At 41.3% G+C, this 23,520-nt stretch overlaps 1 long non-coding RNA gene across 1 annotated transcript; it reads left to right on the top strand.

Moving 5' to 3' along the window:
• The first annotated feature begins 203 nt into the window (after positions 1–203).
• On the top strand, positions 204–17,824 carry LOC148004725 (uncharacterized). The gene is made up of 4 exons (XR_015626128.1): positions 204–500; positions 1,016–1,103; positions 15,338–15,461; positions 15,631–17,824. It is a non-coding gene; the product is annotated as an uncharacterized LOC148004725 (long non-coding RNA).
• Positions 17,825–23,520: the final 5,696 nt, after the last annotated feature.

The following is a 23,520-nucleotide window of genomic DNA, read 5'->3' on the forward strand; positions in this document are numbered from 1 at the left end:
GTTGTGATCTGGAGATCATTTAATGAACTCTCATTTTATCTTAACTTCAAAGGAAAATACTCAACATCCCAGTGAGGATATCAGTTGAGAAACTGACCATTATTACATCTCAATCTCTTGCATCACTTAGTTAAATATATAACTTGAGTGAACACAGGTGTTTAGGACACCATACTCTTAAAGCCTCTTCCTTAAGCACCCTAGCCATCCCGCTGCCATGTAACATGATTGCTTTGGGGAAGGCTCATCTAGAAATTCTGGAACATCAGATCAAGAGCCAGAAGCAGCTTCAAACACGGAAGTGAACTTGCAGTTGTTTGTTCTGTGAGTCAATCTGTGGTTTCTGTCCATAAATATTCAACTAGACGCAAAAGAACAAGGAAAATGCAAGAAAGTGAGCATATTGTGACCTATCTGTAAGGAAATCTAATGAAAGTCACCAGAGAGCGAGCACAGTCTGTGAAGACAGGGTGAAGAAAGACGTCAGACTTCAGGAAAAAGTGAGTCCTAAGGCTTTCACAGGTAAGAAAACAGCTGTGGGGTGAGCGCCCAGGAAGGTACTGTTATCAGTTCTGGATGTTCCAGTCTTTGGATACATTTTAAGTATCCGCAGACAGTCTGAAGGTGAGGCCACAGCAAGCCATGCACTGACAGGATAGAACGCAGTAAGGCTAGATATGATGACCAAAGGAGCGAGCGCGGAGAAAATCGGGTTCATTCCTAAAACTTCACTTCTGAACATTTATCTCACCAACTCTCGCATATAGATACACAGATATCAAATTCTACTCTTCAAGACTTCCAGAGCTTGAGTTTGACAGACTTCAGCTTTTAGGACAGGAATTTCAAGGCTACCATTTGGAGTCTTCTGTTTCCGGTTTACCTACAAATTAGCTTTAGGATTTGCTACTTTCGAGAGCGTGGGTGGCACTCGTTATTCGGCTCTGCTCACTACCCTCCAGGCTTTATCTTGTTTCTTACTCTTAAATTCTTGTCTGTCTTGTGACTCGCCCAGCTCCTCAGATGTCCCGTGTTTTCACAACGATCCTGGTGCTCTTGCCTGTTCCATTGAACCGCACGGATCAATCACTTACAGACTGGAGGTAAGGACTCCTCTGTACAAGGGTGTCTCAGAACAGCGCCTCCTGAAAATGTAGGGATGGGACTGAAAGCTTGGCCTTGTGAGGAAAATGTCTGATCGTGGGGCAGCTTACTCAGCCTCTGTACCACTAGAGTGGAGATGATATATACATTTATTTTTAATTGCCAGTGTTATGGCGTGAGCCTCTGAGTGAAATGCACATTCACACAGTGGAAGCTAGATGAAGTAAACAGACAAAACGGGCTAGGGATTTAAGTCTAGGTTTCATTATGCAGAGCCATTCACAAAAAAAAAAAAAAAAAACTCATAAAACTATGGAAATTTGTGTTTTATCTTCATTATCAATGATAAAAATAACTCCAGGGGCTCATTAAGCTGATTGTGGCCTGGAGGAAACCTTCCTTAACAGGATGATTAAAGTGTTTCTTTCTTGTAGTCAAGAGGTAACACCCTATCAGCCTACCAGTACAGTGAAAGAATTAATCTGATCCTTTATTGTATATGTCTGTGAAGTACGTGTGTGTTGGAAGGATGAATCTTTTGGGGTCTTGGTGAATTTTTTGTTTGTTTATTCATAATAAATTTCACACACTTGTACAATGTACATTAGTCATACCCATGGATCTTTACCTCCATTCAGTCCCCCATAGTGGCCAACCCTATTGCTTTTCTGTTCTGGATGGCTCTGTGCTGACCTTTCCTGCATACACTGCTCTTGGACATGATATTTCCTTTCAGCAATAATAGCCCTGCCTAAGGCAACTTCCACACTTATGTTTTTTGGTTGCTTTGGTGATTTTCATTATTAATAATTCCTTGAGCCCCAATTAGTGTAGTCCACGTGCACATGTGTATGGGGTCATCCGCTGGTGTATACAAACAATGACCATCTCTCCAAAGAGAGTGTTTGAAACACAATCAAAAGGCATGGACCGGGAGAACTACTGTTGTTCTGGTAAATCAATCATTTTTGCTAGTGCTGGTTAAATGTTTCATTTTTCTGATTTGGAAAAAATTTTTTTTCTTTTTTTATTAGATATAATTGTTTACTTACATTTCGAATGTAAATTCCTTTCCAGTTTTCCTGTTCATAAGCTCCCATTCCCTCCCTATCCCCCATACAGGTATTCCCCCCATCCATCCCCCTTACTGCCCCCCCCCATATTCCCCTGCACTGGGGGGTCCAACCTTGGCAGAACCAAGGGCTTCTCCTTCCACTGATGCCCCAACATGACTATCCTCTGCTACATATGCAGTTGGAGCCCTGGGTCAATCCATGTATAGTCTTTCAGTGGTGGTTTAGTCCTTGGAAGCTCTAGTTGGTTGCCATTGTTGTCCTTATGGGGTTGCAATCTCCTTCAACTCTTTCAATACTTCCTCTAATTCCCCCCAAGAAGGACCTGTTCTCAGTTCAGTGGTTTGCTACTAGCATTGACCTCTGTTCTCTGGATGTGTCTCTCAGGAGAGATCTATATCCGGTCCCTTTCAGCATGCATTTTTTAATTTTTTTTTTAATTTTTTTTTTATTAACTTGAGTATTTCTTATATACATTTCGAGTGTTATTCCCTTTCCCGGTTTCCGGGCAAACATCCCCCTCCCCCCTCCCCTTCCTTATGGGTGTTCCCCTCCCAACCCTCCCCCCCATTGCCGCCCTCCCCCCATAGACTAGTTCACTGGGGGTTCAGTCTTAGCAGGACCCAGGGCTTCCCCTTCCACTGGTGCTCTTACTAGGATATTCATTGCTACCTATGGGGTCAGAGTCCAGGGTCAGTCCATGTATACTCTTTAGGTAGTGGCTTAGTCCCTGGAAGCTCTGGTTGCTTGGCATTGTTGTACTTTTGGGGTCTCGAGCCCCTTCAAGCTGTTCCAGTTCTTTCTCTGATTCCTTCAATAGGGGACCTATTCTCAGTTCAGTGGTTTGCTGCTGGCATTCGCCTCTATATTTGCTGTATTCTGGCTGTGTCTCTCAGGAGAGATCTACATCCGGCTCCTGTCGGTCTGCACTTCTTTGCTTCATCCATCTTGTCTAATTGGGTGGCTGTATATGTATGGGCCACATGTGGGGCAGGCTCTGAATGGGTGTTCCTTCAGTCTCTGTTTTAATCTTTGCCTCTCCCTTCCCTGCCAAGGGTATTCTTTTTCCTCATTTAAAGAAGGAGTGAAGCATACACATTTTGATCATCCGTCTTGAGTTTCGTTTGTTCTAGGGATCTAGGGTAATTCAAGCATTTGGGCTAATAGCCACTTATCAATGAGTGCATACCATGTATGTCTTTCTGTGATTGGGTTAGCTCACTCAGGATGATATTTTCCAGTTCCAACCATTTGCCTACGAATTTCATAAACTCGTTGTTTTTGATAGCTGAGTAATATTCCATTGTGTAGATGTACCACATTTTCTGTATCCATTCCTCTGTTGAAGGGCATCTGGGTTCTTTCCATTTTCTGGCTATTATAAATAAGGCTGCGATGAACATAGTGGAGCACGTGTCTCTTTTATATGTTGAGGCATCTTTTGGGTATATGCCCAAGAGAGGTATAGCTGGATCCTCAGGCAGTTCAATGTCCAATTTTCTGAGGAACCTCCAGACTGATTTCCAGAATGGTTTTACCAGTCTGCAATCCCACCAACAATGGAGGAGTGTTCCTCTTTCTCCACATCCTCGCCAGCATCTGCTGTCACCTGAGTTTTTGATCTTAGCCATTCTCACTGGTGTGAGGTGAAATCTCAGGGTTGTTTTGATTTGCATTTCCCTTATGACTAAAGATGTTGAACATTTCTTTAGGTGTTTCTCAGCCATTCGGCATTCCTCAGCTGTGAATTCTTTGTTTAGCTCTGAACCCCATTTTTTAATAGGGTTATTTGTTTCCCTGCGGTCTAACTTCTTGAGTTCTTTGTATATTTTGGATATAAGGCCTCTATCTGTTGTAGGATTGGTAAAGATCTTTTCCCAATCTGTTGGTTGCCGTTTTGTCCTAACCACAGTGTCCTTTGCCTTACAGAAGCTTTGCAGTTTTATGAGATCCCATTTGTCGATTCTTGATCTTAGAGCATAAGCCATTGGTGTTTTGTTCAGGAAATTTTTTCCAGTGCCCATGTGTTCCAGATGCTTCCCTAGTTTTTCTTCTATTAGTTTGAGTGTGTCTGGTTTGATGTGGAGGTCCTTGATCCACTTGGACTTAAGCTTTGTACAGGGTGATAAGCATGGATCGATCTGCATTCTTCTACATGTTGCCCTCCAGTTGAACCAGCACCATTTGCTGAAAATGCTATCTTTTTTCCATTGGATGGTTTTGGCTCCTTTGTCAAAAATCAAGTGACCATAGGTGTGTGGGTTCATTTCTGGGTCTTCAATTCTATTCCATTGGTCTATCTGTCTGTCTCTGTACCAATACCATGCAGTTTTTATCACTATTGCTCTGTAATACTGCTTGAGTTCAGGGATAGTGATTCCCCCTGAAGTCCTTTCATTGTTGAGGATAGCTTTAGCTATCCTGGGTTTTTTGTTATTCCAGATGAATTTGCAAATTGTTCTGTCTAACTCTTTGAAGAATTGGATTGGTATTTTGATGGGGATTGCATTGAATCTGTAGATTGCTTTTGGTAAAATGGCCATTTTTACTGTATTAATCCTGCCAATCCATGAGCATGGGAGATCTTTCCATCTTCTGAGGTCTTCTTCAATTTCTTTCCTCAGTGTCTTGAAGTTCTTATTGTACAGATCTTTTACTTGCTTGGTTAAAGTCACACCGAGGTACTTTATATTATTTGGGTCTATTATGAAGGGTGTCGTTTCCCTAATTTCTTTCTCGGCTTGTTTCTCTTTTGTATAGAGGAAGGCAACTGATTTATTTGAGTTAATTTTATACCCAGCCACTTTGCTGAAGTTGTTTATCAGCTTTAGTAGTTCTCTGGTGGAACTTTTGGGATCACTTAAATATACTATCATGTCATCTGCAAATAGTGATATTTTGACCTCTTCTTTTCCGATCTGTATCCCCTTGATCTCCTTTTGTTGTCTGATTGCTCTGGCTAGAACTTCAAGAACTATATTGAATAAGTAGGGAGAGAGTGGGCAGCCTTGTCTAGTCCCTGATTTTAGTGGGATTGCTTCAAGTTTCTCTCCATTTAGTTTAATGTTAGCAACTGGTTTGCTGTATATGGCTTTTACTATGTTTAGGTATGGGCCTTGAATTCCTATTCTTTCCAGGACTTTTATCATGAAGGGGTGTTGAATTTTGTCAAATGCTTTCTCAGCATCTAATGAAATGATCATGTGGTTCTGTTCTTTCAGTTTGTTTATATAATGGATCACGTTGATGGTTTTCCGTATATTAAACCATCCCTGCATGCCTGGGATGAAGCCTACTTGATCATGGTGGATGATTGTTTTGATGTGCTCTTGGATTCTGTTTGCCAGAATTTTATTGAGTATTTTTGCGTCGATATTCATAAGGGAAATTGGTCTGAAGTTCTCTTTCTTTGTTGTATCTTTGTGTGGTTTAGGTATAAGAGTAATTGTGGCTTCGTAGAAGGAATTCGGTAGGGCTCCATCTGTTTCAATTTTGTGGAATAGTTTGGATAATATTGGTATGAGGTCTTCTATGAAGGTTTGATAGAATTCTGCACTAAACCCGTCTGGACCTGGGCTCTTTTTGGTTGGGAGACCTTTAATGACTGCTTCTATTTCCTTAGGAGTTATGGGGTTGTTTAACTGGTTTATCTGTTCCTGATTTAACTTCGGTACCTGGTATCTGTCTAGGAAATTTTCCATTCCCTGAAGATTTTCAAGTTTTGTTGAATATAGGTTTTTATAGTAAGATCTGATGATTTTTTGAATTTCCTCTGTATCTGTCGTTATGTCTCCGTTTTCATTTCTGATTTTGTTAATTTGGACACACTCTCTGTGTCCTCTCGTTAGTCTGGCTAAGGGTTTATCTATCTTGTTGATTTTCTCAAAGAACCAACTTTTGGTTCTGTTGATTCTTTCTATGGTCCTTTTTGTTTCTACTTGGTTGATTTCAGCTCTGAGTTTGATTATTTCCTGCCTTCTACTCCTCCTGGGTGTATTTGCTTCTTTTTGTTCTAGAGCTTTTAGGTGTGCTGTCAAGCTGCTGACATATGCTCTTTCCTGTTTCTTTCTGCAGGCACTCAGCGCTATGAGTTTTCCTCTTAGCACAGCTTTCATTGTGTCCCATAAGTTTGAGTATGTTGTATCTTCATTTTCATTAAATTCTAAAAAGTTTTTAATTTCTTTCTTTATTTCTTCCTTGACCAGGTTATCATTGAGTAGAGCATTGTTCAATTTCCACGTATATGTGGGCATTCTTCCCTTATTGTTATTGAAGACCAGTTTTAGGCCGTGGTGGTCCGATAGCACGCATGGGATTATTTCTATCTTTCTGTACCTGTTGAGGCCCGTTTTTTGACCGATTATATGGTCAATTTTGGAGAAAGTACCATGAGGAGCTGAGAAGAAGGTATATCCTTTTGCTTTAGGATAGAATGTTCTATAAATATCCGTTAAGTCCATTTGGCTCATGACTTCTCTTAGTCTGTCGACATCACTGTTTAATTTCTGTTTCCATGATCTGTCCATTGATGAGAGTGGGGTGTTGAAATCTCCCACTATTATTGTGTGAGGTGCAATGTGTGTTTTGAGCTTTAGTAAGGTTTCTTTTACGTATGTAGGTGCCCTTGTATTTGGGGCATAGATATTTAGGATTGAGAGTTCATCTTGGTGGATTTTTCCTTTGATGAATATGAAGTGTCCTTCCTTATCTTTTTTGATGACTTTTAGTTGGAAATTGATTTTATTTGATATTAGAATGGCTACTCCAGCTTGCTTCTTCTGACCATTTGCTTGGAAAGTTGTTTTCCAGCCTTTCACTCTGAGGTAGTGTCTGTCTTTGTCTCTGAGGTGTGTTTCCTGTAGGCAGCAGAATGCAGGGTCCTCGTTGCGTATCCAGTTTGTTAATCCATGTCTTTTTATTGGGGAGTTGAGGCCATTGATATTGAGAGATATTAAGGAATAGTGATTATTGTTTCCCTTTATATTCATATTTGGATGTGAGGTTATGTTTGTGTGCTTTCATTCTCTTTGTTTTGTTGCCAAGACGATTAGTTTCTTGCTTCTTCTAGGGTATAGCTTGCCTCCTTATGTTGGGCTTTACCATTTATTATCCTTTGTAGTGCTGGATTTGTGGAAAGATATTGTGTAAATTTGGTTTTGTCATGGAATATCTTGGTTTCTCCATCTATGTTAATTGAGAGTTTTGCTGGATACAGTAACCTGGGCTGGCATTTGTGTTCTCTTAGGGTCTGTATGACATCAGTCCAGGATCTTCTGGCCTTCATAGTTTCTGGCGAGAAGTCTGGTGTGATTCTGATAGGTCTCCCTTTATATGTTACTTGACCTTTTTCCCTTACTGCTTTTAATATTCTTTCTTTATTTTGTGTGTTTGGTGTTTTGACAATTATGTGACGGGAGGTGTTTCTTTTCTGGTCCAATCTATTTGGAGTTCTGTAGGCTTCTTGTATGTCTATGGGTATCTCTTTTTTTAGGTTAGGGAAGTTTTCTTCTATGATTTTGTTGAAAATATTTACTGGTCCTTTGAGCTGGGAGTCTTCACTCTCTTCTATACCTATTATCCTTAGGTTTGATCTTCTCATTGAGTCCTGGATTTCCTGTATGTTTTGGACCAGTAGCTTTTTCCGCTTTACATTATCTTTGACAGTTGAGTCAATGATTTCTATGGAATCTTCTGCTCCTGAGATTCTCTCTTCCATCTCTTGTATTCTGTTGGTGAAGCTTGTATCTACAGCTCCTTGTCTCTTCTTTTGGTTTTCTATATCCAGGGTTGTTTCCATGTGTTCTTTCTTGATTGCTTCTATTTCCATTTTTAATTCCTTCAACTGTTTGATTGTGTTTTCCTGGAATTCTTTCAGGGATTTTTGTGTCTCCTCTCTATGGGCTTCTACTTGTTTATTTATGTTTTCCTGGAATTCTTTCAGGGATTTTTGTGATTCCTCTCTGTAGGCTTCTACTTGTTCTCTAAGGGAGTTCTTCATGTCTTTCTTGAAGTCCTCCAGCATCATGATCAAATATGATTTTGAAACTAGATCTTGCTTTTCTGGTGTGTTTGGATATTCCGTGTTTGCTTTGGTGGGAAAATTGGGCTCCGATGATGCCATGTAGTCTTGGTTTCTGTTGCTTGTGTTCCTGCACTTGCCTCTCGCCATCAGATTATCTCTAGTGTTAGTTTGTTCTGCTATTTCTGACAGTGGCTAGACTGTCCTATAAGCCTGTGTGTCAGGAGTGCTGTAGACCTGTTTTCCTCTCTTTCAGTCAGTTTTGGGGACAGAGTGTTCTGTTTTCGGGCGTGTAGTTTTTCCTCTCTACAGGTCTTTAGCTGTTCCTGTGGGCCTGTGTCTTGAGTTCACCAGGCAGCTTTCTTGCAGCAGAAAATTTGGTCTTACCTGTGGTCCTGAGGCTCAAGTTCGCTCATGGGGTGCTGCCCACGGGCTCTCTGCAGTGGCAGCAACCAGGAAGACCTGTGCCGCCCCTTCCGGGAGCTTCAGTGCACCAGGGTTCCAGATGGTCTTTGGCTTTTTCCTCTGGCGTCCGAGATGTGTGTGCAGGGAGCAGTCTCTTCTGGTTTTCCAGGCTTGTCTGCCTCTCTGAAGGTTTAGCTCTCCCTCCCACGAGATTTGGGTGCAGAGAACTGTTTATCCGGTCTGTTTCTTTCAGGTTCCGGCGGTGTCTCAGGCGCAGGGGTCCTGCCGCTCCTGGGCCCTCCCCCACGGGAGCCCAGAGGCCTTATACAGTTTCCTCTTGGGCCAGGGATGTGGGCAGGGGTGAGCAGTGTTGGTGGTCTCTTCCGCTCTGCAGCCTCAGGAGTGCCCACCTGACCAGGCGGTTGGGTCTCTCTCTCACCGGGTCTCTGGAAAAAAATTTTTATAATGCTTCATAATCTTTTTATATGTCTAGGTTTAAGAAAAGGTTGTCAGGATTTGTAGTATGAAGGCAACCATCCTTGGGACAAATGAATGGGCCATGCTGACCTGTGTGTAAAGTGTAGGAGAAGTCTAATTATGAGATGACCAGCAGGAATCTGAGTATTAGCAAGTTACTGCTGCAGTGACCAGGGTCTGCACATCAGATGCACTGGGCTCCAGAAGTTCTAAAACATAGTTGGAGAAAAATGTAGTTGTGGTGAGATTTCTCGGGTTACACAGAGAGCAAACTCAGCCTCTGCCTCATAATAAAGGAATGGGTGGTTCTCAGAAAAGTTACAGTGGGAAGACTTATGGCTATGTTATTTGGGAGTAATTAAAAGTAATAAGCTAAGAACCTCTCAAATAGACGGAATCCTAAAGAACATCTTAAGTAGAAATGTATGGGACATTTCAGATAAAAATAAATAAATAAAAATAAACCCTGCAAAACCACAAAAAGCTCATCTGATCTTGCCATTCCTTTTGTTCTGCCCCCAGAGCCTCTCTCTGGAGTGTATATACACCTTACTTTAGTTTGGGGAGAAAAAAACCACAATTATGAGGAAAATTTAGTCTAGTGGGTTTTTTTTCATTTAGTCATCTAAAAACGGAACAGATATAAAAGTATATCTATTTCACAGCCATATAATCAGACTCAAATTGGTTCCTACAATTTAGCTCTCAGGAGAATCACAGACAGAATTGAAAAATAGGAGAATAGTGTGCTCTTGACTCCTGAGTTCTGGTGCTACTAATAGATTAACATTTACTCCTCATCTCTCCTGTCTCTACATGGGCTAAAGCATATTCAGTCCACCCTTTGCCTCCAAAGGAAGCTTGTAGCTAACCTGGAAGGGCCCAAGATACTCCATCACAGAAGGACTGCAGTAAGTCACAGACATTTCTATTCTTGGGTTGATTCCAACCTCACTGTGGAACAGGCTCAATCCTGTTTCACCTTTTACAGTCTTCAGGGTTTACCAGATGGAGGGAATCTGGATGCTGACATGTGAAGGAAATTTAACATGTGGAGGATGACTTCCTGAAGCTTCCTCTCGTCCCTCCCTTCCCTCTCTCCTCTTTCTTCTTTGTTACTCTTGCTCTGTAAGGCTTTCAGAAGCTGAGCATAGACATGATCGTGATTGAAACCCAGCACTTGTGCGGCTGAGGCAGGAAGGTCAGGAGCTTAAGGCCATCTTGGACTACATGAAACATTGTCTCAAAAAATATAAAATGATAAACCTGAATAAAAAATCTTTTTATTTTTTATTTTAGATCATTCAGGCAAAATTAGGAAGGTGACTTGGTATTAATACGTATGATGTCTTTCAATTTGCAAGTAAGTTTTAGGCATTCACTTGACTTTAAGTGTAAGCCCAATTTTAAGTGAAGCATATATCATATCAATATATCTCAGAGGACATTATTTCAAAACTTTTTTAGAAAATTATTTTACCTTGTCATTTGTACTGGCCAGTCTTGTGTGTCAACTTGACCCAAGCTGGAGTTATCACAGAGAAAGGAGCCTCCCTTGAGCAAATGCCTCCATGAGATCCAGCTGTAAGGCATTTTCTCAATGAGTGATCAAGAAGGGAGGGCTCATTGTGGGTGGTGCCATTCCTGGGCTGGTAGTTTTGGGTTCTACACAAGTGCTTTTCAAAAGACCCAACAAGCAGCTAAAAGAGTCAGATGCAGATATGTGCACCCAACCAATGAACAGAAGCTGCTGACCCCTCTGGTTGAATTAGGGAAAAGATGGGGGAAGCTGAGGAGGAGGGCAACCCTGTAGGAGGACCAGCAGTCTCAATTAACCTGAACCCCTGAGATCTCTCAGACACTGGATCACCCACCAGGCAGCATACACCAGCTGAGATGAGGCCTCCAACACATACAGCAGAGGACTCCCGGGCCTGGGTTCAGTCAGAGAAGGTGTACCTAACCCTCAAGAGGCTGGAGGCCACAGGAAGTTTAGAGGTTTGGTGGGATGGGTAGGGTGGGGACATCCTTGTGGAGAGGGGGACGGGGATGGGGACGGGGATGGGGGTACTGCAGGGGTAGGTATGGGATGTGGAACCCTCAGAGGGTGGACTAGGAGGGGAATAAAATCTAGAGTGTAAAATAATTAATTTTAAAAAGGAAAGAAAGCTGAGCAAGCCAGGAGAACAAGCCAGCAAGTAACATCTTTCCATTGTCTCTACATCAGCTCCTGCTTCCTGACCTACTTGAATTCCAGTCCTGACTTCCTTTGGTCATCAACAACAATGTGGAAAAAATGTTAGGTGAATAACCCCTTTCCTCCCAAATTGCTTCTTGGTCTTGATGTTTGGGTAGGAATACAAAACCCGACTAAGACACCAGTCTTACGTAATAGAAGTGACTATGACCCAAGGACGCCTTAAGTCACATAAACTTTTGCCCAATAACAAAGGCTGTTTACACAGTTTAAACTAGGCTAATTATTCCCAGAACTTTACCTACTGTGATACCACGTACTTTGTATTTTTGCCTGGTTCATTAGATCATAGTTTATCCATAAATTGCACATTTTCAATTATAATTAATTATTTTCATTTAAATGAAATTAGGTTTCTTGTGTTATGAAGTCATACCTTAACACATTTCTCCCTCCTAATGATCCATAAAGTTCTTTTTAACATTCTATGCCATTATCATCAGGCTTGTGCTGAATGGTCTTATTTCTTTCTTGTATGTCTTTACTTATTAAGTATTCTTTCATGGTTCCTGGGAAATAAGAACAAATATTTATATATCCCACATGGCACACAGAACACAAGCCAAAAAAGAAAATTATTCCACCAAATTCAACTCTTAAAGCTACTGAATTTATTGGGGTTGCTTATAGGAGGGATGTGGATGAGGGTGTAGTATGAAATGTTTTATGTGCCTGGCCCTTTAAATAACCAGATACTCTACAGTGATGGTTGGCTCTTGGACTTCTGGGAACAGGAGAGGATACAGAAGCCAGCAGAGGGTAAGTGTGAGCAGCAAGAGGCTTAGGGCATAGGAGGAGAGTGGTCATGTAGACTGGGGAGCATGAATGTGAGCTAGAAGAAAGTAGGAGGATTAGGGAGCAGGAGTAGAGGAGGGGAGCAGGATTGGGGAGCAGGGCCTAGAAGAGAGTAGGCAGATTGGGGAGTAGCAGAAGTAGGGTCCGGGAGACAAAAGAGTGGGTTCAGAGAAGAAGACAGAAGAATGAGGAGGGCTAGAGGAAAGGAGAAGAAAGGAGAGGAGAGGAGAGGAGAGGAGAGGAGAGGAGAGGAGAGGAGAGGAGAGGAGAGGAGAGGAGAGGAGAGGAGAGGAGAGGAGAGGAGAGGAGAGGAGAGGAGAGGAGAGATGAAGGGTGAAAATAAGAGAGGGAAGAGTTGGGCTAGCAGACACAGAAGGCAGTGACAGCTGAGCCAGGAGAAGCTGAGCTGACCCAGAGCAGATGTCCTTAGGAGACATAGAAAAGAAGACCCACTAAGAATGCACAAAGTAGAAATATAAGATCATCATCAAGACAAAGAATTATAGAACAAAAAGCGGCATTTTTTTTCTTTTTCAAAAAGCTACATGAGGGTTACTTATAGAAGCTGGAGGGCCGCTGCATCACAGAAACCCTGCACACTCTTAGGCAATGCATGCAGAGGCTACATTACTGCAGCCTCTGCAGCACTGGAGGACCCTGGCCAGGTTAGAGTCCCCTGTCCCCAGGAGTATTTTCCTGCTCATATAACATCCGGGAGGGGCCTCGTGAATCCTTTAAGCTTTAAGAAATCTGAGACTTTCCAGTTGTTTCCTTTGTTTTAATGGGCGACTATGTAGCACAGAACCGTTGAATCTGAACTAAATTGTGACACACTTGCCTTGTGGTTATGGAAATGTCCAGTAGGAATGCTGCTCTGTGGGACCAGCACAAGCTTAAAGTTTTGTCTCTCCTGAAACACCTTATGTTTTCAATGCTCAGAAGACCTTCATCAGGTCTCCATACGAACTGGAATGTATTGAACTTGCCTTGACATTTCTTACGCTGTTCAATGATTTCCTCTAGAAATACGCATTCTTGATGCTTTTGCAGAATGCAGGGCACAAAATAAAGGATTGTGTGTCCGTGTCCCAGTGTGGGGTTGTAGGATCTCCTTTCCCTATTGCCTTCGGCTTTCTCTTCTCACTAAATATACCTGGATAATTTAGAGCAAACAGGAATTCTGGTTGATCTGTCAGGTTAGGGGCATCTGCATTTATTAAATTTTCCCTTAGATAAACTCCTATCACCTAATTTTTCTTATATATTTTAGATGATAATTACATCATTTCCTTCTTCCCTTTTCTCCTTTCAAACTCTCACATACACCACTGCTTTCCTTAAAATTCGTATCCTCTCTTTCTTTGTTTTTGGTGGTAGTGTGCATGTGTGGTCATAGAGTGAGTGTTTGTATGTGTGTATAAATAAATAAACGAACAAACAAACACAACTCATGTAGTTTACGTAATGGTACTTCTCTGTGTATGGTCTTGGGGCTGACCCTGTGGTATTGGATAAACAATCGGCGTTCTCTTCTCTGGGGAGGGCTGCTTTCCACTCAGCACTCCTCAGTCGCCTGTAAGTTTTTGGGTAGGGTTTAGGCCACATGTCCACTTTTTTATGTCTACTCTTGTTGTCCTTGTCCAGCGCATGTTTAGGTGGCTATGTTGGTGGCTTCAGCACCTGACATTTCCAGGAGATAAAATCTCACAGCAAAACTTGCTGTTTGTTCTTCTGGTTCTTTCAGTCTCTCTTCAGCAAATATCCCTGACCAGCTTTACCTCTCTAGTCAAACCTAAGATTTAAAGTATTACCCAAAGCTCTTAGATATGAAAAGCAGAACCAAGCTGTTCTGTTTATTAGGTTAAAAGGCAACACAGTAAAAGGGTATCAGGCAGCTCTCGGTGTCTTTTGTAAAGGTCGTGAACCGGGACTCTGTACAGAGAGAAACACTGCTTCTTATCTTTAGTTCCTGAATTGGAGTGAACTTTGACTGTTGTCAGAAACAGTATTTGACTCTCATACCCTATTGCTTCTCCTTCTCTAGAGATCACTGACTAAATAAAAGGCCTTCCTTTTATTCTAGATTTATAAACCTATGATTGCTGTGTATTACATAACATTGTTCAATAATGTTAACTAACTGGACTTGTAAACATGAACGTTCTTAAATGAGTAAGTGGAGACAACTTGAAAATAGCACCCAGCTCCTGGTACTATCTTTACACATGTTTTTGTTATATTCCTTTTTCTGTTGAAGTTTTGATAGCTTAAAGATTTTTGATATATGACACCTTAATATTTCATGATGATTATTCAAAGTATGATCAACACATTTCTGTATAAACAAATCAAACTTTCCTAACAAAGCATGTTTCCAAGTTCCATTTCTACTATGTGGGGTTGGAGGCCTGAAGAATATGGATGTTTAGAAATATGGGGGATTCTGTGCATAATAAGATGTCTGCATATTAAATACTAATCACATAGTCACTTAACATCTTTGAGGAAACTTTTCTAAGTTGCTGCTATGACTAAAATGAGAGGCCATTGTGACAGATGTATTTCCACACTGAAGATAATTAAATGGCTATTTTTTTGTTTTCTTTTTTTAACATTTAATCTAGTTTAGTTTTTAGGTAGTGCTTTGCGTTGGCTCAAAGTCAAATTATGCCAGCTTCTCCTTGTGTTTATATCCCTCTGAAATCACTTTTATTAGGTTATCATGTGCTGTTGTTTCTGAATAGGTAACTTTATTGTCTTTGTTTGTTACAGAGGATAGCAAACCATATACTATTCTGAACCTTGTTTCTGTTGCTTAAAAGATTTATCTCTTGGGAGCTGGAGAGATACTCAATAGATCAGTAGTTAGTACACTTGTAGAGCATTCATTTCCCAGCACTCACATGGCAGATCGAAGAGCGGTTTTCTTTATTTTTTTTTTCTTTTTTCTTTTCCAGAGCTGGGGACCGAACCCAGGGCCTTGTGCTTGCCAGGCAAGCGCTCTACCACTGAGCCAAATCCCCCACCCCTCGAAAAGCATTTTAATGACTTCTTCTGACCTCTTCAGCTTTTGCAGAGATATGGTACAGGAACATATACTTCAGAACATGCACATAAGCATAAAATAAATAAATCTCTCTCTCTCTCTCTCTCTCTCTCTCTCTCTCTCTCTCTCTCTCTCTCTCTCTCCTCTCTGCTGTTCCAAAGGACCTAGGTTTAATTCCCACCATCCACAAGCCACATGGTAACTCATAAACATCTGTTAATTGACTTACAAGGGATCTGAAGCCTACTGGCCTCTGTGGACACCAAGGATACACGTGCTACACAGGTATCCATTCATGTAATATACATAAAATAAAATTATAAAACATAAAAATATATCTTTATATATTAGAGATATAAATGTTACTGCTTGTTCAATATTTCTAATTGTCCTTTTAACCTAAAAGGTTTAACATTGTAACATTATTTTTGAAACGTGTTCTTCTGTCTTCTAGGCACCTTATGCAGAATACCAGAGGCTGCCAACAGAAAGAGCATAGGGAACGGAGACAGCCTAGGCAGTGAGCACAGAGTAACAAGACAGCACAAGTGGAGACTCCAGTTAGGAAAGGAAAAGCAGATGTTACCTCTGCTTTTCTCCTTTGGGGAATTTTTATTCTTATTCAAAAATACGAACCTTCACTTAGTATGACTTTATGCCAGATCCTGTTTTCTGAATACTTTGGGAATACTTGCAGACTACAGTTTAACCCTTCAATACATACAATGTCTATTTATCATTCCAGGATCATAGATATATTTGTTGTTTCAAACATTTATGATTCCTTTGTGTAGGGAGCATTGAAATGTTCTCTCTCCGAGACAAGACTGTTGTGAAACCACCGATGCTCTGCTCTGCCTGGGAACAGTGAACTCATTCTTCCTACCCAATAATTCCCCAAGACCTGCTCACCACTCTCCCTTTGCGTGTGCCTCCCTACCCTTCCCCACCCACCATTCTAGTCTTTACTGCTACATCTGTCGATTTCCACAAATAGACAGGGGATGGGGGTGGGGGGGATGTTCTGCTTGTCTTTCGTTTGGACCTGTTAGATTTGATAATGCCCACCAGTTCACCATGTTCTCACAGTGATAGGAGACTGTTACTATTCATGGCTGAATCATCATATTACATAGTAAGTATAGTCTTTTTTTTTTTACTTAGGCATCCATCCTCTTGTGGACATCCTGGTTAATTTGATGTCTTGCACATTCCGCATACCTTTCAATAAATGCAAGGAGGCGGGCATCCCTGCGTGCTGCTCGCACTGGCTATGGCTTCACGTGTGCTGCCATGGTTACTGCATCAGAGGACAGATGTGTTGCTGTTCTTTTTGGAAATTCTACACAGTTCTCCACAGCAGCTGCACCGTTTCACATTCTAAGAGCAGCAGACGGGGATGCTCTTAGCAGTATTTGCTGCTGGTGGTCTTTTCCATACTGTGCCCTCTGCTTGGGGGTAAGATGTTATTTGACCAGGTTTTGACTTGGATCTATTTAGTGATTAGTGACCTTGAACACTTTTTCATGATCCTTTTGGTTATTCGTGTATATTTTAGAATTATATACTCAGATAATTTAACCATTTTAATACTTTTGAACTGTAAGAAAAAGCATGTGATGGTGGTGCATGCCTTTAATCCCAGCACTGGGGAGGCAGAGGCAGAGGCGCAGAGGGATCTTGGAGGTCAAGGCCAGGCTGCACAACAGAGCGAGTTCCGGGACAGCCAGGGCTACACAGAGTTTCTCTGTCTTGAAAAACCAAAATAAGAAAAAGAAAATAAGAGAAAGTGTGTGTGTGTGTGTGTGTGTGTTGTGTACATTCATGCATGTTCCCTAGTGTCTGGGAGATGCTCAAACGACAGCTTTTGGGAACCAACTCCTTTTCCAATTCCTTTGAGGAGGAAGTTCCTGTCCTGGTTTTCATGCTGCACATGACTAGCAGGAGTGGGAGCGCCCAGGCAGTTCTCCTGTCTCTGCTGCCATCCCATCCTAGAAATGCTGGGGTTACAGATAGGCATCGCCACATCTGGCCTATCCCCTTAGTTTCGAAGAATCAACTCAGGCTGTCAGTCTTGAACTAAATTGTTTTTGTATGTAATTAGAGAGAGGAGCTAATGTTTTCATTTTGTGAAACACTATGGAGCTACAAAAGAAGCGAAAACAGGAGTTAGGAAGAATTTGAAAGATCTACTTTTAAAAAAAAACCTTCAAGTGGTCATAACTTAAATTACTCATGCTATATCAAAATAAAGCATTGAAGTGTTTTGCTCTTACCATATTTGTTTATTCTCCTGGTTCTGTATTTAACTATGTGCCACAGTGTGGATAATGTATAATCAAAGCCAGGGAACAGGGTGCCGACCTGGCTGGACTCTGATAAGGTCAGGACCTTCTTCTTATAGATGATGCCTTTGCAACACATGCTCATGCCCTAAACTGGACAAATGATCTCCCTTTGACCTGCTTTTATGAACCCACTAATCCCATTCCTGCCAAGAAGCGTTGACCCACAGAAGCTTGCATCCCTACGTAAAATGTCACAGCATCTTCCATGTCGTTTACCATTGTTCTCCTGCATAATTTATGTCACCTACAGATCATCTTTCATATCTCATAAAATTAAATAGAATGGACAGGATGTATAGTATATTGCTAAGGAATAACAGAGAAAGACGTCTGTTCAAACTTAGTACAAACAAGCATTTCTGATTATTTTCAGTTTGGGATTAGTTGAATCCATGGTGGGGGAACAGCAGATACAGAAGTCTGAAAACATAATTGTGTTCATACTAATATCACGAATTTCTGAGTTTTTATATTCCTTTTCTGCTTTTAACCTTGTAATGTCTCTAGACTATTTCCGGCCTCCTTTGTGTGTTAGGACATAAAAATGTTCTATTTTACTTAAGTCCTCCCACTCATTTCATTGTCAGAGCTTTGCACAGGGTACTAGCTGATTCCTAAATTTCCCCCATTAACTCCTTTTTAATACATATGTGGATCAATTCATAGAGAATTTGGATAATATATTTTAACCATATTCACACCTTCCACCCTCGGCTCTTCCCAGATCTGGTCCTCCTTCCCTACACACACAGACACACACATGCTCACACACACACACACAGAGACACACACATGCTCACACACACACACACACAGACACACACATGCTCACACACACACACACACACATAGACATATACTCACATTCACACACAAACACACACAGAGACACACAAACACACTCACACACACACACAAATAACTCTGTGTCCTGTTGGTTTTTGTTTTAACCGGTTAAGAACAATACTCCATTGCCCAGACATTCTTGGATGTTAGGCTTCGGTTGGAGTTCACAGTCAGTCTACCAAGGGATACAGTCTTCCTCTCTCCCAGCATTTATCAGTTTCTAGTCACTCCTGGGGGTAGGACTTCACAGAAGCCTCCCTTCCCATGCTGGTGTTTCTTGAGCTTGCCCAAGACCTGTGCACACTATCAAACCCATGCATTCGCATGTGCAGCTGCCCTGCTGTGTCCGTAAGACATTAGCTCTGGCTTTTACGCTTTTCTGCCCTCTCTTCCACAACGGTCCCTGAGTCCTGAGGGGACAAGGTGTGACACAGATACCCCATTTTGGTTCCACCCCTCAACTGCCTTTTATTCTCTGCACCTTGGCCAGCTGCAGGTCTATGCATTGGTCACTGCGTGTTGCCAATAAATGCTTTTCTCAATAGAACTGAGAGATGCATTATTCTATGGGTGAAATAATAAATTATTAGGAAATGGTTTAAGGCTAGTTACCAAAATGGTGGCAGTTTCTCTGTTAGAACCTATGCCTAATCCACCTTAAGGGCCTTGGCCAGACCATGGTGCCAGATGCCAGTTACACCACATGGTGCAAGGCTTACATCTGTCAGAACTTTAATTCTTGGACAAAGCACTTTGGGAGGAGACTATATGTTTCCTCTTCATTTAGACATTGTATTTCACTTTCTCTCAAGCTATGTTATCTGATATTTAGCCATTAGACTAAAATTACGGAAAATTGAAATTCAATTTCTCGGTCACAAGAGCTGCATTTTAAGTGCCACACTAAAGTATCATTTATGTGTCTTAACATAAAACAGGATACCATGTTTGACAAAGTGCCAGATGGGCCTCAAATATTTTTTATTTAACTATTTTTTCAGTGTTATTATCTTGGATGATCTTGAGACCTTATCTCCCCTTTATCAATAAAAAAATATGAAATACTACCAAAGTCAATCTTTCTGAATTTTGACTTTGTTATTTCAGACAGGGCAAATTTACATTTTAAAAAAACAGTTACTTAAAAGCACATTGAAACTGGTGTAGCAGCAATCTGGGGTTGCCGACATGAGAGAGATGTAGGAAATTAGTAAAGGATATTCTTGTGGATCAGTCTCTGAAAATGTTTCCAGAATCATTAAGCAGGACCCACTTGGCTGAAAAAGTCAAGTTTTAGACATAGTTGTCCTTACCACAAATCCTGCAGCCTGGATGAGACAAGCAGAAGAAGACAGGAAGAGGTTTCGTGTGCAAAGGACTTGCTGTGGAACACTGTGGATCTGATTTTCCACAGACCCTAAAGCCATGCATGGCAACGAGTGCTTGTAAAGGTTGTTCTGGGACGCATGGCAGGAAGGTAAGCACAGGTGGATGCCAAGGGACTCTCTGACCATCTAGTCCAGCCCGAGCAGCAAGCTCTAAGTTCAGCAAGAGACCCTGTCTCAATGATAATAGTAATAATGATGATCATGATAAGGAGGAAGCAATACCCACATGCACATATAAATGTGCACACAATACATACATACATGCATATATACATATACACTTTCATAGATACATACATATGCACATACATATGTACATGCATACATACATACATACATACATACATACATACATACATACAGGGGGTAGCTTTTGGCAATTTCCTCCAAATTGAATCATTTCCTCCTTGAGGGAGGAGAGGGGGCCATAGTACTCATGAACCAAACAGACTTAAGTGTCTAGGTAGGAAAGCTGAGGTGTTCAGGATTCACATAGGCCCTTCCTTGCCAAGGTTATCCAAATAATAAAACATCTCTGAGAAGGGCAGTCCAGCCAACTGACGTACCTACAGGTCCAACAGAGAAGGTTTTATGAGTTGTCTATCCCTCTGGGGCAGACTTTCCATCTGCTTGTGCAAGCCGACCTAGCAAATGTTCATTCTATTGATTCTGATCCTGTAGAGAACCTTTATGAATGAGTTTGGGTAAGGATTCTGAAATAGTTGTAAACCATTCCCACCCAGTCAATATTGCACCGTAGAAACAGAACAAGACAAAAGAAAGTCTCTTGAATCTCAGACACCAGTGTGCCCCTGTTTCCTTTATATTATCATAATCACAGGCTTGTTTTCATGCAAAATTATGACATGCATTTTTCCAAATATGAACTATACTGTTCATAAATTATGTAAGCACAGATAATAAAAGACACTCCATTTTTTTAACTCCCGTTTACCAGGGAAGACTATCTGAATAATGGAAACCGTCCCTCCATAATTTTTCCGTGGTGAAATAGGGATTATTTGTCAGATGTTGGAAGAAGTATGAGTGAGGATTTTCATCTCTGCTCAGTACTATTAAAAATACATACAGGGACAAAGGGATTTCTTTTATGGCTGCCTAAAACCATAGTCAGATGAAATATAGTAATTTTCCAAATTTATAGAATACAGTGTGGCATAGATTATACATCAGTCATACTTGGGGTCAGCGTCTACAATGTCTTTGTGTTGGACACATTTGTAACCCTCTCTATTAGCTCCTTTAAATACTGAATTGGTTCTCGTCAACCACAATTGAATTTTTTCCTATCCACTGAATTCCTGCTATGAGCCAACCTCTCTCTGTCCCTGCCTATGAGCTTCCAAGACTCTGATGACCAGCGCTGTATAGTTCACGTTTATGACACTAATGTCTCAGGTTATTCTGTAGCTCTAGTAACTCGATGACTGTTCCTCCCTCATAACTGACTTCATGTTACTTCCCCCTTTGCTCCAGATCTCCAGGACAGTCAAACTGCCTCTTCCAGGTCTAGGCTCAGCTGCTTTTAAGTGGGAGCTAATGTGTCCAGTTTTCTTACGTGAGTTCTGCGGATACAGCCAGGTTCTCATGCTTAAATGGTAAACACTTTGTGAGCTTAGCCATCCCCATGGCTCCTGTACAAAATGTTCAACTATGGAATATTTCACAGCAACCGTATTGAGTGTCCTCTTTAAAATGAACACGACAGTACATCCCGCCTTTGCTTGGAACTTCAGTCTGAAATTTAAAACCCCCTCTTAGAGATGACTCAGATCTACAAATCTCTCCTGCATTTTTATCCACGTGTCTCCTAACCCTGAGTTATACTGACTGTATTTTGCTCTGACTATACTCATTTTCTCTTTGTAAACCTTGCTGACTTTCATGCCTTTAACTTCCAGTGTAACTCTTTGTAATACATTTCTAACCTACAAGAGTAGGTAAGCACTATAGCGTTTTCTATTCACTTATTGTCTGAGTACTTAAGAACAGTGTGGGGCATGATCATTTGGTCACAGCGGATGTGAAGTAAGCAAAAGCCATCCTTTTTAAAGTCTGAATTTTCATTCTCATCAAGAATGGTGAACTTCCTCTAAAAAGAGTCTACTCTAAAGAAGAGGGCAAGGTAGAATGGACATTTCATTTCACAGGATGAAAATAAAGCAGATCCCACGGTAACTTTAGTGATTGAGATCAGTAAGGGTGAAGATTGTATTGTCTCACAACTGTATGGGGAAAGCCTACAGAGTGGTACCAGTACAGAAGAAAGTGACAGACAACCAAATCCCCCAGAGCTCCTAGGGACTAAAACACCAACCAGTGAGTACACATGGAGGAACCCATGGCTACAGTTGCATATGTAGCAGAGGATGGCCTTGTTGGGCAGCAATGAATGGGAGGAGAAGCCATTGGTCCTGTGAAGTCTCCTTTCCCCAGTTTAGGGAAATGCCAGGGTGTTGAGGTGGTAGTGGGTGGGTAGGAGTGGGAGCATCTTCATAGAAGCAGGGGGAGAGGGGATGGAGGAGGGGATGGGACAGGAAAAATGGGATAACTTTTGAAGTGTAAATACATAAAATATCCAAGAAAAAAAGAATGTGACTGATGTGAACCCTGTAATGCCCCGGATACTGAGTGATAAGCAGGGAGACCAAATGCAAAGGGATTCATACAGTCTTTGAATTATCATCTAGAGATGAGCCCACGAGAATGAAATAGAGAAAGCAGCATGAATGAAATAGAGATTGCATACAGCATCTTTGGAGTGATGGGGAAGGACCAGTCCTCTATAACAAGACTGTATAGCCCTAACAAACCTGAGAAGGCTTCTGGAACCTGGCTGAGCATTTAACTCACATCTTATAAACCTTAGGTCCTCTTACATCATGAAGGAGGATCCCAGCAACCAGTAAGTAACCAGTGCTTCTTGAAAGAAGCACAGTGCAAAGCCTGTTGTAAGCAGATGTGACTTTATTAGTTTTGTCTGCTTCTGCTCCATATAAGGGCATAAGTTAATTTCTTAAAAGATCTTGTATTCCAATTAAGCAAGAAGTCTCATTTTTATTAGAATGAAAACTATTTTTCTTCTCGGCTTCAGTGCCGCTTATAAGTGATATTACGAACCTTGAGTTGGGAAAAGAGAATATTGACTAAGTCAAGTGATAATCTCCAGCCTTCCTGATGACTTTATGCTGTGATTACCTTGAAGGTTACAAAGAATCCTGGGTTTCTTGACAGACACATATCATACTAATACTGGCAGATTTAAGCCAATGGTTAGCTTTTCCTGTTCAGAACTGAACTGTTATTGTCCCATAAGAAGTCATAGATATATGAACGAACCAAAGATATTAAATACTCTTGTTTTGCAACCTGCTAAACTCAGTAATCCTCTCTAAAAGGCATGTGGTCTGACCTGCTCTGGGTGCTCAGTTTATTATCCAAATCAGGTCTGAAAGCACATTCAGTCTTTTGGTATAATTGGCATTTCAGTTGTTATGTGTGAGTTTCAACAGCGGGTACAAGGGATGAAAGTCAGCTGTTTCTGACGTAGACATATGTCAGTTTCTGACACAGAGAATGATGTCTTTGAAAACAGGGTTTCTTAGGAAAAAGATTCTCCACACTTTGGTATGCAGAGGTTCTGACTCACTGACTACAGTGACTATTTCAGAAGCCTGCTCCTGCATGTTCCCTGAAGCAGCACCCACTGGCATATTTTTTGTCAACTATACCCGTCTGCCT

The sequence above is a fragment of the Rattus norvegicus genome, chromosome 7 (assembly GCF_021556685.1).
Source record: "Rattus norvegicus strain SHRSP/BbbUtx chromosome 7, alternate assembly SHRSP_T2T, whole genome shotgun sequence".
Classification (NCBI taxonomy): domain Eukaryota; kingdom Metazoa; phylum Chordata; class Mammalia; order Rodentia; family Muridae; genus Rattus; species Rattus norvegicus.